This window comes from Stenella coeruleoalba, assembly GCF_951394435.1.
Source record: "Stenella coeruleoalba genome assembly, chromosome: X".
Classification (NCBI taxonomy): domain Eukaryota; kingdom Metazoa; phylum Chordata; class Mammalia; order Artiodactyla; family Delphinidae; genus Stenella; species Stenella coeruleoalba.
The window spans coordinates 6,927,518-6,945,290 of record NC_137152.1 but is presented as its reverse complement, the minus strand read 5'-3'; the positions used below and the strand labels follow the sequence as shown (position 1 = coordinate 6,945,290).

Here is a 17,773-nt window from a genome sequence, read left to right as displayed (position 1 = left end):
TTGAATTACAATTAAATTTCCATTTGTTTAGAACAAGATTAAAGGACAAAACGCACATTTCAAGTTGGGAGGATTTGAATTAAAGGTTGTCATAATGGACACACCCCACGACGGCCCCCCAATGAGTCCCACCTGATATAATCCCCTCCCCTTCCAGTGTGGGCAGGACCTATGACTCCCTTTTACCACACGGAATATGTCAAAGGAGACGGAGGCCACACCCTGGTTAGGTTATATGGCAAGGATGACCGGATGTCACTCCTATAAGTGTTACATTACATTGTATAAGACTCTTACTGGACTAGAGAAAGACGCTCCTGCCGGCCTTCACACGAACCGCCGAGGGAACCAAGGGCAGTCTTTAGGAAGCTGTGCGCCTCAGTCCTACAACCACAAGAAAACTGAGTTCTGCCAACAGTGTGGGCTTGGAAGAAGACCCTTCCCTTCTCAGCTCTAAATAAGGATGCAGCCCAGCCACCACGTGGCTGCAGCCTCTCGAGGCTCTGCGCAGAGGAGCCCCGCACGTGCCCAGTCTCCCAACCCTGGGAAACTGGGAGAGAATAAACGTGTTGTTTCTAGCTGCTGACCTTGTGGTCATTTGTTATGCAGCAGCAGATAACTAATACAGTGGCCTCTTGGGACACTCCAGTTCTCACTTTGTCGTCTTAACAACAAGATTTTAATTTGTAGTTACCAGAATTTTGTCATGCAAAAATACTTATCTTCTTCACTTAATTAGGTGGTATTTCTGCACTTTTGTAGACACTGGGAAGAAAATTTGACGGTCAGAATATACATTTGTCCTGAGACGTCTGCTTGAACTCTGGGGAGCTCGCACAGAGGATGGCATTAGGAAGATATCTGAGACTAAATAAAAAGCTATGAAATCAGAGCATATACAAGTGAAAAAATAAAACATTATTCAAGGGACAGAACAAATAATAACAGAGATGTGCATGGCAGAATAGTGTAGCTCTAAAGAGACTTTTGATGATCCTGAGTGGCAGTAATGATGGTGACTCAGTTCTCATGAGGAATTCAGTTTCAGGTTCTCTCTATGGTAAATGGTGGCGCCACTGGGATGTGATTAGGTCATGAGGGTGGAGCCCTCATGAATGGGTTAGTGCCCTTATAAAAAGAGACCCCAGAGAGTTCTCCCTCTTTCTGCCATGTAAGAACACACTGTTGCACACTTAATAGACTACAGTATAGTGTAAACCTTACATGAAGGGAAGATGGTGTTATCTGGCCCTCACCAGATTCCAAATCTGCTGGTGTCTTGATCTTGGACTTCCAGCCTCCAGAACTGTGAGAAATAAATGTTTGTTGTTTAGGCTGTCCAGTTTATGGTACTGTGTTATAGCAGCCTGAATGCACTCAGACACCACCCCTAACTCCCTTTTACTGTCATTTTGAGTACTTATAAACAGTGAAATCTAAGCTAACCAACGGGGTCTCTCAGCCTCAGGGAGTCTGACTTGGGGCCAGACGATTCTCTGTTAGGAGAACGCTCTGCACACTGTAGGATGTTTAGCAGCGTCCCTGGCCTCTTCTCACTAGACTAGACGCCAGCACAACCTCCCCTCCATCCCCTACGGTTGTGATGATCAAAAACACCCCCAGACATTGCCTAATATTACAAATTGCTAAACTGCTGCTGGCTGAGAACAACTGTTATACAGGAAAACTAAGCATTTTGTGTTTGAAATGAATTCCATTTATAAAATTGTAAGACACCGTGGAGCTAGCTCATAGACATTGCTTAATGAAATGGCCACGCTACTAAAAAGGATCCTTAAAATGCACCAGAAGGGCTTGGCTTTTTCAAATAGTCTATGTAAAATCTTTCCACAAAATCACATTTTCATAAGGAAAGTGCTGATTTTTGTCTTTCAGCATACAGATCTTCGTTTTCTAAGGAGAAAGTATTTGGATACATACGGACGACACCCCTGCACCCACAGCCTGGTTCACGTTCCCCACCCCACAAGTGTCTGTAATATATATTAGCAGTGTCTGCACAAGCGTTAGCACAGGACTCTGGAGCAAGAGCATTTAAGATCCTCCAGGGACGGGAATTATGGACGCCTTCTGTGAGTCCGTTCCTCTGTTCTTCTTTAGGCATTAGCCTTTTTCCCAACGAAGAAAATTTCTGTTTAAGCTCTAGCTCTCTACTTTCTGATCCCAGATTCATCTTCTCTCTGAAATTTTAAGTTAGAATCCAAGATCAGAGAGTTTTCCCCAATATGGTGTTAACTTCTTAAAGGATTTTTGATTTGTAAACAGCAGAGGAAAGAAAACAAAAACCATCCCCGGCCTGCGATAGAACCAGGGATGTCATACCATTTGGTCCACAAGAGTGTCATGTGTTTCTACTGACTGGTCCACCTCAACATAGGCACACCTGGAGGTATTGTGGTTCAGTTCCAGACCACAGCAATAAAGTGAGTCACAGGATTTTTTTCTGATTCCCCAGTGCATGTAAGAGGTTTACACTATACTGTAGTCTATTAAGTGTGCAATAGTATTGTGTCTAAAAAAAGCTATATACCCTAATTAAAAAATTTATTGCTAAAAAATGCTAACCAAAATCTGAGCCTTCAGTGAACTGTAATCTTTTTGCACTAACATCAAAAATCACTGATCACGGGCTTCCCTGGTGGCGCAGTGGTTGGGAGTCCGCCTGCCGATGCAGGGGACACGGGTTCGTGCCCCGGTCGGGAAGATCCCACATGCCGAGGAGTGGCTGGGCCCGTGAACCATGGCCACTGAGCCTGCGCGTCCGGAGCCTGTGGTCCGCAACAGGAGAGGCCACAGCAGTGAGAGGCCCGCGTACCGCAAAAAACAAACAAAAAAAATCACTGATCACAAATCACCATAACAGATATAATAATAATGAAAAGTCTGAAATGGTGCAAGAACTACCCTAATGTGACACAGAGACACAAAGTAGCAAATGCTGTTGGAAAAACGGCGCCAGCTGACTTGCTCGCTGCAGGGCTGGCATCAACCTTCAATCTGTAAAAAACGCGATGTCTCCGAAGTACAACATGTGGCATTTATGAGGTACGACTGTACACATGAGGTACACGTATGTACACATATGAGGTATGCCTATACATGTATTAATTTAAAAAACTGATCTAGGGCTTCCCTGGTGGCACTGTGGTTTAGAGTCCGCCTGCTGATGCAGGGGACACGGGTTCGTGCCGTGGTCCGGGAAGATCCCACATGCCGCGGAGTGGCTGGGCCCGTGAGCCATGGCCGCTGAGCCTGCGCGTCCGGAGCCTGTGCTCCGCAACGGGAGAGGCCACAACAGTGAGAGGCCCGCGTACCGCAAAAAACAAACAAACAAAACAACAAAAAAACTGATCTAATAATTGGATCAAAGTCTCCCCCACCAATAAAACACCTTCTTAAATTAAATGGCTTAAATTTCTTAAATGACTATTTCTTCTAAAACCTAACTAGTTCCAAAAAAAGGATTTACAGTGACCAGTGGACTGAAATGTGCATATATATTGTGAGACTATTCAATACACACCGGAGAACACTCTTTAAACAAACCATAAACCACAGCAACATGCAATCCACGCCGACGCTTCGGGTTTGATTACAGCAAAATCAAGAGAAACCAACGATTAACTGGTGTCTAACTGCGGCGCCTCTGAGCAAAGCGCTTGAAGGTGGCTGCTGTCATTTTACTGCGTCAACATCACTATTCTGACTCAAATGAGTAAAACGGCTGATCTTCACTTGGCAAAAGCTACTGCTTTAGACAAATTTCGTCAAGATCTACATAAGGTTGGGAAAAAAAGTTACCTATCCTCTTTTCTCCAAGACAAGAGCTCAATTTCCAGAGACAGATGTTAGAATAAAATTACGGATTTTTTAAAATCAGGGATTTTCTGTATAATTTCATGTATAATAAATAAACGTGCTGGTATTACAGTGCTATTCAAAGTTCCGGGGACGGGCGCGGGCTTCTCTCCCCCAGACACAGACAGGTGAAATTTACGTCAGTGGCTCAATTCCCAGGTCTGGTGTTTTGTTTTGTTTTTTCAATTGTGTTAAAATATACACAACGTTTAATTTACCATCGTGACCATTCTGAAGTGCACAACCCGGTGGAGGCATTAAGGACATTCCTATTCCTGTGCAGCCACCCCCCACCTTCCTCCACAGCTTCTTCACCACCGCCAATGACCTCTGTCCCCAGTGAACACCACCTCCTCGTTCCCCCCTCCCCAGGCCCCGGGAGCCACTCTTCTGCCTCCTTTCTGCCTCTGTGAGTCTGAAATGAGAGCCACGTTCCATCTTGCAGGTGGGAAGGTGGTGTCTGTCAGCTCTGAAGCACTCTGCAACTGCAAATACTAGCACAGCCCTGACGCTCGCCAAGGACTTTCTTCAATCACCATGAGGGCCGGACATTACTTCCTGCAAACACCTCTTCAGAAAGAAACGCTCTGTGACGAGAAGACCCCACAGTGAGAAGCCGCCACTCCTCATGGGAGACGAGCATGTGGACCCCAGTCTCGTGTTTACTGTAACCCCGCTGCAAATGGAAACAGGCAAATGCTTCACCCTGCTTTTCCCGCACTTGAGATAAATGAGGTACAAAGCGATGATAGAAAAAATTACCAAGCGCCTACGATATTCAAGGCATGGCGACGGCAATGGCAGGATGAAACAAACTCAGATGCAGGTGCGCGCACACACACACACACACACACACACACACACACACACACCGCTTCCTTGAAGCTGTTAGTAAGATGTCTATGCAAATAACCAAAAGCCCCTGTAGTTAAAGTCCCGCACCTATACCACAAGGTACTAAGAGGGACGGCAGCAGGGTTCCAGGGAAGGCTAGGTCAGGGAAGAGGGAGGAAGGTCAGGGAAGAGGGAGGAAGGTCAGGGAAGAGGGAGGAAGGTCTGGGAGAGGGAGAAGGTGAATCCTCGACTGACGGACACAAGATCTGGCGGAGAAGTATGAAAAAGGAAGGAAAGGAAGGAGCTGTGTGTGGGGGTGGGGGTAACCTTCAAGGATGAACCAAGTGCTCCCTGGGACCCAGGGCGGGAAGATGGCCCTCTGTGCCGTCACTGTGGGCTGTGAGGTGGGGGAGAAGTTGGCCTGTGTCCTTTCTTCCAAGGATGGTCTTTGTGGGCACGTGATGTGGAGCTCAAAATGCCTGTACTGGCTGCAATAAAGCTGGGGTACACCAGGGTCATGGTTCTGGTGTCCGCGGACTTACTGGCTAGAGGTAAGGGAACTAACGTCCTGAGAGCCACAGAGGAGAGCACAAAACGGAGGACTCGGGGGCCTCGTGGCTCAGAGCCAGGTGGCCCGATTCCTAATCATACCTCCATCCCTTTCTAGCTGTGGACTGCAGGGCGGGTCACGTGGCTCAGTTTTCCCTTCTCCAAACTGAGGATGACGAGAGCCGTTACACCTGGCAGAGGTGGTGAGGATGCACAGCTTTTATACGAACTCCCAGGTCAGGGCCCCGGGCACAGGAGAGACGTAGGACGGCTATTACTCCCACTCGGCTACCTGCGAGCATCCCCAAAGCAAAGAGCCCCCTGAAAGGGCCCGAGGAACACAGCACCCTTGCCAAAGTGATTCAGAGCTGGCAGCGGGTGACGCGTCAGCAGGCCAGCGGCAGGTCGAGAGCCCGTCCGAGAAAGCACCTCCCTCCATACCCGGCCCGGCACTCCCACCACGGAGACCCGGAGCGCCGGGTCTCACTGCAGCACCTCGCCGCCCTCCACTCCTGGCCCGGCACTCCCACCACGGAGACCCGGAGGGCCGGGTCTCACTGCAGCACCTCGCCGCCCTCCACTCCTGGCCCGGCACTCCCACCACGGAGACCCGGAGCGCCGGGTCTCACTGCAGCACCTCGCCGCCCTCCACTCCTGGCCCGGCACTCCCACCACGGAGACCCGGAGGGCCGGGTCTCACTGCAGCACCTCGCCGGCTTCCGGAGCCGGCCGTGGCCAGCTCAAGTCCTGACGACTCCCGTGGATGCCTTCCAACCTCCCCAGCTCTAGAATAAAGGAGAGCTTTTTCAGCACCGGCAGATCGTCCTCGGCCTCCAAAAGAAGGAAAAAAATTAAAAAGGGTTCTTAATTACTGCAATTGTGTTTATTCTCTTGCCTGACCCGGTTTTGATTCGAGGCACCTCCAGTCAGGTTGATTTGAGGTCTTTGGCGTTGTGAGTGCGCAAAAAAGAAATGACCGCCTTCACCGCGAGGTAAAGCTACACATTCCCTCACTGTTCTGCTTACAGAAGGAGGAAAAATTAGTGCGGACGGATGACATCCCTGGAGTTGCCCCACTAAAGATGAGTATTCCAACATAAGTAATAATTCGGGGTTAAATCCATCAGGAAGCTAAAGGGAAGATTATTTATCATTATTATTTATAGTATTTCTCCTTTTCACGATCTAATTTCAAGGTGGCAAAAACTTCTATGACTCACAGTCCAGTTCACAAAGTAATTCAGTTGCAGGAGAAATGGTGTCTGAGGGTTTCGTTGTACTGAGTATGCACTTACAGTATTTAATATGCTCTCGTGCTCTGGGAAGGGAGAGCACTGCCCCCAGACAACAAAATCTTCACTGCTCTTTAATTATCTTAAAGGCTATAATCACAAGAGAGCTCCTTGAGAGCTGGCTCTGCTAGAGGAAGACAGAGAGGGCAAGCGCGTTCCCTGCCAACAGGAGGGGAGGCTGGGTCGGAAACGGCGAAGTAAGCGCACAGCGATTACAGGGCGGGGGCCGTGGTGCTCGGCTGGTATCACTGGTGGCAGAAGTTTCTCTTTTAACAATCTGTCCCATTATGAAATGTTCTCTTAAAATCCTTTAAAGCAGGGACGGAAGAAACTTTGTCTCATGTCTTGTCTCCGCTGTTAGTCTGCTGGCTTTCACGCTGGAAGAATCCATCTCTTAAAGTAATCTTCTGGACGAGGCCCAGGGTGCTTTGGGACTCGATTCCATGCAGACTGAGGACCGAGAGCCAGAGCAGCTGGAAAATCTGCTAGAAATGACCTCATCGTAACAAGGCACTTTCCTTCTCTCCGCATTTCACAAATTCTCTGCTGACTGGAACGCACTGGGTCTTACCTCCCTGCTCGCTTTATCCATAATGTTTTTCTCTCTTCAAACGGAAACTGAGTTTCCCGGTGGTCAGTTTAAGATGAGGAGTTTTAATTTACGCACCAGCATTTACATATAAATTCTTCTGTACAATCTTGACGGGGACCCAGCTTCTTGTGGAGATGAAGCGGGCTTGTTTTATACACTGCATATACCTGTTCTTCCGGCATAACTGTAACGAAGCCGATACGTAGCCACTGGAAGGACCGAAAGCTGTTTTGTTGTCCGATGACAGCATGAGTGCGATTCAATAAATTAAGGCACTTACAGTCGGACCCCGATTACAGGAGAATACATACATAGAAAAGATAGGGCGGGGAACAGGAAAATGTTAACAGTGGTTTTTCTTTTTTTAATAGACATATCTTCATTCACCAATGAGTATGTCTATTATTTTATGGTAAGAAAAGAAAAATCCCCCCAAAGGTAAGATTTTTCACTCATTTTACAGTTATATTTACTTACTTGGGAGTCAAATGGTCCAAAATTATAAATATAATCAAAGAACTATCATTTTATTATCAGAGTTCACAGGCCTAGCAGTGGAATTGCCATTTAAATATAAAAATGAACTAGTGTCGTAAGATGCAGTCCTCAAAAGGATTTTCACGATGGGAGAAAATGTCCATGATACGGCGATACATGAACAAAATAGGTTTCAGGATGGAACGTGCATGTCGCTATATTTCATTTTGCACACGCACACAAAAGATACCCTCTAAGATATAAAAAAGATAATAAAATACACCCATCTCTCCAGGGTGCGATCACGCTGGAACTTTATCTGTGTGTGTGTGCGTGCCTTTCTGTAGCTTCCAAATTCTCTCCTATGAACGTGAACTGTTTTCATGTTCATTAAAATGTCATTAAAAGCTGGCAGCGTCTTCAGAAATCATCACTATGAGAGCAACCCAGCTGAGTAGGAAATAAAGCCGCAGGGTCGAGAGAGCAGAGAGAAGGGAGTCTTCTCGGGTTACGAAAATAATGCGGCGCTTCACAAAATCCAAAACATCCCCTGCGTGAGGCATTCAGAGAGGGTCCTTTCTGTGCCTGGCTGCCCTTCTGGGTTAATTAACGGCTGGCTGGGGCCTTGCATCCCAACCCTGTGTGCAGAGCCATGAAGGATGCTGACGTGACAAGAGAGGCGTCCCGTCCTGGAGTTACCGCCAAGACCACGTGCGCATCTCCAGAGCGGCCCCCGGGTCCTCTCGCAAACCCTCTGAGCCGCAAACCCTCCCCACCCTCCACTTCTCTGCCTGATCGGGAGGCAGACCCAGAAGGAAGCCTTCCTAAAAAATGTCCCACCCAGTAACAGCAAACCCCTGCTAAGAAAGTCTGCATCACGGAGCCAGACGATGCATGTGAGACCAATCGCACAGTTATCGTTTCAGTCTTCTCCCCTACACAGTGAAATGCCAGTTCAGGTACCCAAGATTTCAAAGCAAAGTGCCTTGGGAGACACAGACAGCCGCTGCTTCCACATAAGAGTAGTCTGTCTTCTTTTTCTAATGACTTGGGTCTTGTAAGCTAACGCTTCCGATTAATCTGTAAATTAACGTACAGATTTTAATTATCTCTAAGACTGACAGGCTGCAATCGGATTGTTTACCATGTGCACTAGGCCCTCAGACAAATTTCAGCAATATGTACAGGCTGGTTATGAAACCTCTAAGACGCTGTGATTTTCACCCACATAACGCAGGATTTATTTGGGCCCTGATGATTCCCTTTTCTGCAGTAGGTGGAGTCGTAAGTGAGGTCATTTACTCATATAAAGTGACCTCCAGAGTTCTGAAAAATAAACCCTGTGGTTTTCTCCGTAGATGTTAAGGCGGGCGATGCCTTGCCCTTTGAGGTAGCCTGCCTGCGTCTCAAAAATCTTGGTGTTAAAGCGTATTTTGATGCTTAAATTTAAATGAATGACAACAACAAAAAAAGTTTTAAAAGAAAAATACTTAAAGCATCGTGAACCCAAGCATCTGCTGAGAGTTCAATGAGTCTCATGTTATGTCGGCAAACGCAGGAACTCAGTCTTGTAGTCAAATGCTCGCCATCTTAAATTTCCACAGCCACAGAACCGTTCAGATTAAAACACAAAATAAAGTAGGGACAGTAGCAGTGAGTCGGGTTCGTCACTCTCAGTACTCCGGACTTTGGGGAGCACAGAAATCTCTGGGATGGGCTGCCCTGTGCACTGTAGAGCAGCACCCCTGGTCTCCACCCAGTCGATGCCAGAAGCTATCTCCCTGAAAAACATCTCCAGACGTGATCAAATGTCCCCTGGGGAGGGGCGGGGAACTGCCTAGGGCTGAGAACATCTGAGCAGCGGCGGTTACACAAGTCCAGAGCCGCCCTTCACATGGAAGGCCCTCAGATTCCTACAAGTCTCGATTCCCTGAGAATCTGCAGTGCTTTCGTCAAGGAACCACAACTTGGATGCTGGCCTAAGCACGCCACAGACCTTGCAGAGTTGCACCTCGGATGTCCTCCAACTCAAAGGCTGCAGTCAGAAGAGGGAGAAATAACACAGGTGTGTTTCTCTAGGTCGAGGTGGGCTCACTGTGGCCCACGGGCCAATTCCCACCTGCAGCTGCATTCTGCAAGGACTGTGACCTATCGATAGCTTTTACATTTTTAAATGGTTGAAAAGGAAATCAAAACAATGCTATTTTGCCACCCATGAAACTGATATGACATTCAAATTCCAGTGTCCATCAGTGAAGTTTTGTTGGCGCTCAGCCACACTTGTTCATCTGCGTAAGATCGGTAGCCGCTCTCACACGACAAGGGCAGGACTGAGCGGCCGCAGCACAGACCACTGGCCCACAAAGCCTCAACTATCTACTCTTGAGCCCTGGACAGAAAAGGTCTGCCAACCTTGCTCTCCTGAAGATTTTCCCCTTTCCACATTAGAGCACACCTGCCTCACCGCTTCCCAGCCTGAAATCTTCCTGTCTGAGAACCTGAAGGTGATGCCCCGAAATGTGGATGTTCCTGGTGAACACACCAACCACAGTGAAATGGACAGCCAAGAAAACACCACAGCCATGGTCTGCTGCGAATGGCTTTCAAAGGAGGCACCTGCTGACACTAGGGAAGTCTAAGGGGAACAGATATGAGCCCTCACTTTCTGACGCACAGCACCCAACACAGAGAGGAAGGGCATGTGGTTTTTACACAGATGACTCCCCAGCTCGTGGATGCACCGTGGGTACTGTGGTGGGTAAGCAACAGTGTGTCATTTCCCAGCACGGTCCCAAATGACCATCTGCACGTATAAACTGTACAAGGAGCTAAATAAAGGCTACAAAAATGTCCAGAGTCATCTATAAAGCTAAGCACCAATGCCTCACCCACAGCAGGAAGTCAGCGTGTGCTCAATTCAATTCAATCCAAGCAAAGCTTACGTTCCCTAAATACTGAATTAATACACAATCGAAACACTCATGAGCAACAGGCCTCCCCTCTCTCCTCTTCCCTCTGACATTTAAAATATGGTTCAACTGCATTTCAAAACATACTGACTGATGGTGTAGCCACTGTGGAAAAGTTAGACGGTTCTTCAGAATGTTAAACAGAGTTACCATAACAACCTAGCAATTCTACTGCCAGGTATATACCCAAGAGGCATGAAGGTATACATCCACACAAAACTGGTACACGAACGTTCACGGCAGCATGATTCATAACCACTCAATAAAAGGAAATACACCTCAAATGTCCGTCAACTGATGAATGGATAAACAAAACGTGGTACGTCCATACAATGGAATATTATTTGGCCATAAAAAGGATTCATGTTACAACATGGATGTCAACATCTGATGTCACAGACTCAATTAACCTTTTATAGTTTTTTATTTTTTAAAACAAACTACGCTTTTCAAATATTTAAGTAAAATATTGAAATTCTAATACAGTTGAACCTTTAGGGTTAAGGGGATTGGCCCCTGTGCAGTTGAAAACCCACTTATAACTTGACAGTTGGGCCTCTGTGTCCAAGATTCCTCATCTGTGGCTTCAACCATGGACTGTATACAGTAGTCCATGGTTTATTGAAAAAAATCCATGTATAAGTGGACCTGTGAAGTTCAAACCCAGTCAAGGGTCAACTGCACATATTTACCTTGTTATATATTTGGCTTTAAACAAAAATACTTCCACAAGATTCTTTTTTCTTTTTTAACATCTTTATTGGAGTGTAATTGCTTTACAATGGTGTGTTGGTTTCTACTTTATAACAAAGTGAATCAGCTATACATATACATATATCCCCATAGCTCCTCCCTCTTGCGTCCCTCTCCCACCCTCCCTACCCCACCCCTCTAAGGTTCTTACTTTGGTTAAATCTGGGTCTATCATTTTAGTTCTGATTGGTTCCTTTAAAACAATAAAGCAAAAAGCTTCCCCAGATTTCCATCTTGATGTTTTTAGAAGTACAAAAGTTCTATCAGTTTTTTAATGTAAAAAAATTAAAGGAAGAACCAGAAAACACAAAACAGTAAACGATAAAAGCAAACCCTAGAATCCCATCTACCAACAGATAACAGCGCTTTTTCTTGGTAGCGGACGGGGAGGGAGCCATCAGTTTCAGTTTGGGATGTGGCTTCAACTGTTGATTGTTTTTCTTGGCCGTGCGGCTTGCAGGATCTTAGTTCCCCAACCAGGGATCAAACCCATGCCCCCCGTAATGCAAGTGTTAAGTCCCGACAACCACTGGGCCGCCAGGGAACTCCCTGGGCTTCAACCCCTGATGCCTGTGCAGCTACGACTGTTCGGTTAGCTCTTCTGGGCACCTTATCCTCTCATGAGATCTATAAATAGTGAGCTACACGCTTTCCTAAGAAGTTTCAAGGTTAAGTAGTAAATCAATTTGCAGACAGACACAAAGCGTATTAAGAAACTAATAAACCATAGCATTAAGATACAGGGGCCAACTAAGATCCAGACTCGTGGGCCCAATTGTAATTAATTTTGCAGCTTAATTTTAATTCACCGTGTTGACAAGAGGGAATGATTTTAGAAAGTGTCATCTGCTTCCGGTAAGACCCAGAAAAGTTTATAATGGCTGGTTCAGCATCCACAATTCTTAGAAGGCAATAAAAGGCCAATCTGTTATGTAGAATGGACTAAAGAACCCATCATTATTTAACGATTCTCTATCTATTACCTTCAACTTCAGCAAGGAGAAAGACCTCAGACTCCGTCTCAAGAAAGCATTTTAAAACAGAAGGTGTTCAGTTTTGGCAAAACGCAGCTCTGCTTCAAGCGAATTTCAGGTAAAAGACAAAGATCAAAGGCAGGCGTTTACCTTTAGGCTGACTTCATGTGTAGACCTGTGAACCAGTGGGCTCCCCAGCATCCGATCATATAAAACGCCAAGTGTCTGCTGGGACCTGCCTGGTGAGAAACAGAGAGATTTGAGAAACAACAACAACAACAACAGTAACAACAAAAAACACCTTAAAATTCTTCGGGAATTGTTCACCTTTGACCTGTCCTATTCTTGTTTTTCTTTTTCATCCCAACTCAAACTTAACACATTTTACTGTTTCATAATCTCTGTCCTAAAACTTTAACTCAAACCATGCAGTTTTATTTGCAGTGTGAAAAAGGAGAAATTAAAACGGCCAGTCAGTATTATGGTACATGTAGAGATTTGTAAGGAAAAAGTCTCAAAGTAAATAAAATTGATTTTAGCTCAGATACTGTTCCTGCTATCATTCAATGATAATTAATGCCCACTTGAAATATCTTTGTTTTAGGGACCGTATCGCATACAACCAATAAATTAAACTGTACACACCCTTAAGAGAAGAAAAGATGCTCCAGACATCTTTTCTGACAATACAGACATTGCCTGGGCACATGTTTACAATAATCACGGCACACATGTTAGTGTGCAGATATCCACTCTTTTATGTGCTCAAAAAAACACAGAAACGTCAGAATCCTTTTTGCCTTTTTTGGCTTCCCTAAAATAAAGCAAAAGCAAGCACTGACTCTCAACTTTTACATTATTGTTTTCCTACGTTTCCGTTTCACAGGGGTTCCACTTGCATGGATTTCTGAAGAAGCCAGGGGTATATGTCATAAGATAATCCTTCATATCAAAAACTCATTTTTACCTTTCAGTCAGTATAAACAGTAAGCAGTCAACCAGGATCTACTTAATAATATTTACCTTCTTCCTCATAAATTCTCTTCAGTTGTGAGTGAATCCAGTCTCCTACAGGGTTGAAATTATCTACAAGCTCAAGAACTAAGGAAATTAAATGCCTGCTGTTTTCTCCAAATTCTTGTTCAGTAGTCTTAAGTGATAATAAAGAGGTGCCAGGTTTAATATAATTCAAATCCATAAGTGAGGCTACGAATGAAGGTGTTTCTTATTAGTGGATGTATACAGAACCTCTTGAAATGTTTTAAGGAAATTCTAGTAAATTACTCCCACTGAGTCACGTTTACAGTTACACTGTTCAAAGAAAGGAGACTAAAAGGATTCTACAAGCAGGTTCATAGGCCCTTAAGTTTCATTACAGTACATTTTTAAACCACATAAGGATATATAAGATAAAACCAGGACAACTGAAAAAATCTACCACTGGAGGAAAATAATAAGATTTAAACAAAATTCCTCTATAGCTCGTTGAATAGAAATTAAAGGGCACCAGACTGAAGAAGGCACTAGGGAATACTGACTTTGCTTATAAAATAAAAATACATTTCATTATGAAAAAAACTCGGCAGTGGAGATGAAATAGGACGATACTCCTTACAGCAAACCTGAAGCAGACAGCAAATTATTTTCGGGATTGGGCTGTAAACCCAAGAGCCTTATGATGAAACTGCTAAACACCATAAAGTATCAAAATATAAGCAGATGTCACCACAATAAGCCCCAAACTGCTTGAAAATTAAAACATTAAAATCCATAACAATTCAATTAAGTAATTAATATATAAACAGCTCTCATTACAAGCTGTTCAGGAAAAAGCTTTAGTATCAAATTCCTATTCTCTGGCCCAAAACAGATGGTAACTCACAAATTGAAGGTTATCTTTGATATAAGTTGTTAAATTCAGTACATGTAATTAACATCATCTGTGTGTTATAAACACAAAAAATGTGAAATATGACTGGTTAATAACATTCTGGTTATGCAACATGTCAAAATTAATTAGTTCGTTACTAGAAATAATACGTTGAAGTGAGAAACCTGAACTTCCAATCCCTGGTCAGTCCTGATTTTCCCATTATTAACACCTAAATAGAACCACTATCAATAAACAGTGCTGGCAGGGCTTCCCTGGTGGCGCGGTGGTTGAGAGTCCGCCTGCCGATGCAGGGGACGTGGGTTCGTGCCCCGGTCCGGGAGGATCCCGCATGCCGCAGAGCGACTGGGCCCGTGAGCCATGGTCACTGAGCCTGCGCGTCCGGAGCCTGTGCTCCGCAATGGGAGAGGCCACGACAGTGAGAGGCCCGCGTACCGCAAAACAAAACAAAACAAAACAGTGATGGCAAAAATTTACGTGCTGAAAAAGATTTGTGTGAAACGCAAATGATTTTTTAAAAAATATTTATTTATTTATTTGGTTGTGCCAGGTCTTAGTTGTGGCACATGGGATCTTCGTTGCGGCGTGCAGGATCTTCGTTGCAGCATGCGGAATCTTTAGTCGTGGCATGCGAACTCTTAGTTGCAGCATGTGGGATCTAGTTCCCTGACCAGGGATCGAACGCAGGCCCCCTGCATTGGGAGCACGGAGTCTTAGCCACTGGACCACCAGGGAAGTCCCCCCCACATTTTTTAAGTCTTTACTGAATTCGTTACAATATTGCTTCTGTTTTATGTTTTGGTTATTTGGCTGTGACGCATGAGGGATCTCAGCTCCCTGAGTAGGGATCGAACCCTCACCCCCTGCATTGGAAGGCAATGTCTTAACCACTGGACCGCTAGGGAAGTCTGAAACACAAACGATTTTAACAAGTGCAATATATTCTTTACTCTCAAAGGTAGTAATAAATATAAAAAGGACTCATTTTCTGGTTGCCGTCAGTTCTTGGCATGGAATGGTGTAGACAATGACTAATAGTCCTCCCACACAGGAAGCGTAAAGCCTTTAGTATATTCACAATGCTGTGCAATCATTCCCTATGTCAAGTCTCAAAACATCTACATCACCCCAAAAGGAAACCTTGGGCCCATTAAGTAGTCAGTCCTCAATCCCCCTCCCCCTCCCCCCGCCCCGGCAACCACCAGCCTGCTTTCTGTCTCTGCAGATTTGCCTGTTCCGGACATTTCACATACATGGAACCATACAACACCTTCTCTGTGTCCGGCTTCTTTCGCTTAGCATAATGTTTCCAAGGTTCATCCACAATGCAGCAGGTATCAGTACTTCATTCCTCTGTATGGCTGAATACTATTCTGTTGAACGCATGGACTACCTTTTGTTTACCTTTCCATCCACCAGTTGACGGGCATTTGGCTACTGTGAATACTGCTGTTAGGAACACTGATGTCCAGGAATGTGTTTGCGCCCCCGTTTCCCATCCCTTGAGTATGTATTGTTCTACATCATTTTGCCAGAGACAAGGAATAGTGCAGTGTCGCTCTCCTTGGGGCAAACCAAATTACTCTTCCATTCAGAAGCGTTGCCAAGTCTGTCAGGGCGACCAGAGGTGCTGCATTGGTTTTGTTCTGCCTGCAGCCCTGGCTATCACTCTAAATCCTTCTCCCTCCCCTGAGGTAGTTCAGCTCCAAAGTTTTGAGTTGGGAATTGCCTGCACTTCTGGCTTCCCAGGACCCCTTGAGGTGACTCTGGCTACCCAGGTACCTACTCACACTGATATCTGATATGATCCACGTATGTAACCCCTAATAGCAGCATGGAACTATCATGGTGTGTCCTATTTTACACAGTGGTTTTCAACCAGGGATGGCTGTGCTCTCTGCCCCAGGGGACTGCAGGATATCAGACAATGTCTGGAGACATCTCTCGGTCGTCACAAGTGGAGGAGGGGAGGTACTGGCGCCTAGGGGGTAGAGACCAGGAACAGCGCTCAGCATCTACAACGCACAGAACAGCCTCCCTGCACGGAAGACTCATCAGCCCCCAAATGCCAATAATGCCAAGAAACTTTTTAACAGAAGAGATTTTAGACTAAGTTCATCTCTTTATGACTTCCGCCTGATTCTTACGGAGAAATATTAGAAGGTGAAGTAACAGTTTCACACAGGGCTTAGATTCAAAAAGAATTATCTAGGGGATATTTTCATAGATTGTCCTAATGCTTCCTTCTTGGTTGCCCAAACCTGTGGAACAAAGCAAATACTCCATACGGCTCACTCAGTGGAAATTCAGGGTAAACTTGCATTCTTACGGGTCATAAATGAAATGCTTCACTACACACATATGGATTGTGTCTCCTGATAAAAATGAATCAAATGTGTACAATTAAATTCCTTTAACTGCTGGTGGAGAGGTCAGCACGGAGCACAACTGAGGCCTGCGGCCAGCAGCCAACACCATACGCCAGCCACGTGAGAGCCACCATCGCACTGCATCATCCAGTACCTATCAGACCATCAAGTCCCTGCAGCTCCGGTTGATGTCTTGACTGCAACTTCAAAGAGACCTCTACCAGAACCACCCTGCTAAGTCACCACAGCATTCCTGACCCTCAGAATCTAACACACCATGAAGGACAGGTGGGAGAGATACCCGGGGCAGCAGGCCTTTTCAGCAATCGCCTCTCCATCATCACCCACAGAATGGGACAATGACAAGCACGGCTGCTGCAGGAAAGCCTAGAACCACAGGGACTTGGAAGCCAAGCAAACGGAGCTTTCAGAGAAGCAGGAGAGAGTTTCCCAAAGCACGTCCTTCACAAGGATGCTTCCCAGACGGCTAGCATGTGTTGAGTGCCACCACATGAAAAACAGCTCTGTGACCCAACTTTCCACGTTCAATAGGATTGGTGACCCTGGGTTAAAGTTACTGAAAAGCAATAAAAAGGAGCACCTGAATACATCAAACAAATACTAACAGACGTAAAGGGAGGAACCGATGGGAATACAGTAACAGTAGGAGACTTTAACACCCCAATGATATCCACGGACAGATCTTCCAGACAGAAAATCAATAAGGCAGCAGGGATCCTAAATGACGCAATAGAACAATTAGACAAAAATGGATATTTTCAGGACATTAAATCCAAAAAAGCCCCAGAATACACATTCTTTTCAAGTTCACGTGGAACATTCTCCAGGACAGACCACATACTAGGACACAAAACAAGCCTCAAGAAATTTAAGGTGAACAGAAATTATTTCAAGCATCTTTTCTGACCACAACAGCATGAAACTAGAATTGAACCACAGAAACAGAAATGAGGAAAAAACGATTACATGGAGACTAAACACGCTACTAAAAAAACCAATGGGTCAACGATGAAATCAAAGAGGAAATTAAAAAATACCTTGCGACAAATGACAACAAAAACACCACCATACAAAATATTTGGGATACTGCAAAAGAAATCCTAAGAGGGAAGTTCATAGCAATACACGCCTTCCTCAAAAAGTAAGGAAAAAATGTCAGATAAGCAACCTGAC

General features: G+C 45.2%; 1 protein-coding gene across 15 annotated transcripts in view; it reads right to left on the bottom strand.

Annotated features, from left to right (window-relative positions):
• The window catches only part of TBL1X (transducin beta like 1 X-linked), a 271,015-nt gene that overhangs the window by 57,666 nt on the left and 195,576 nt on the right, over nt 1-17,773 (bottom strand). For all 15 annotated transcript variants that reach the window (XR_013825708.1, XM_079910408.1, XM_079910415.1 and 12 more), the window contains one exon: nt 12,470-12,558. The gene's annotated coding sequence lies outside the window, so the exon portion shown is untranslated. The remainder of the gene's footprint in view (nt 1-12,469; nt 12,559-17,773) is intronic.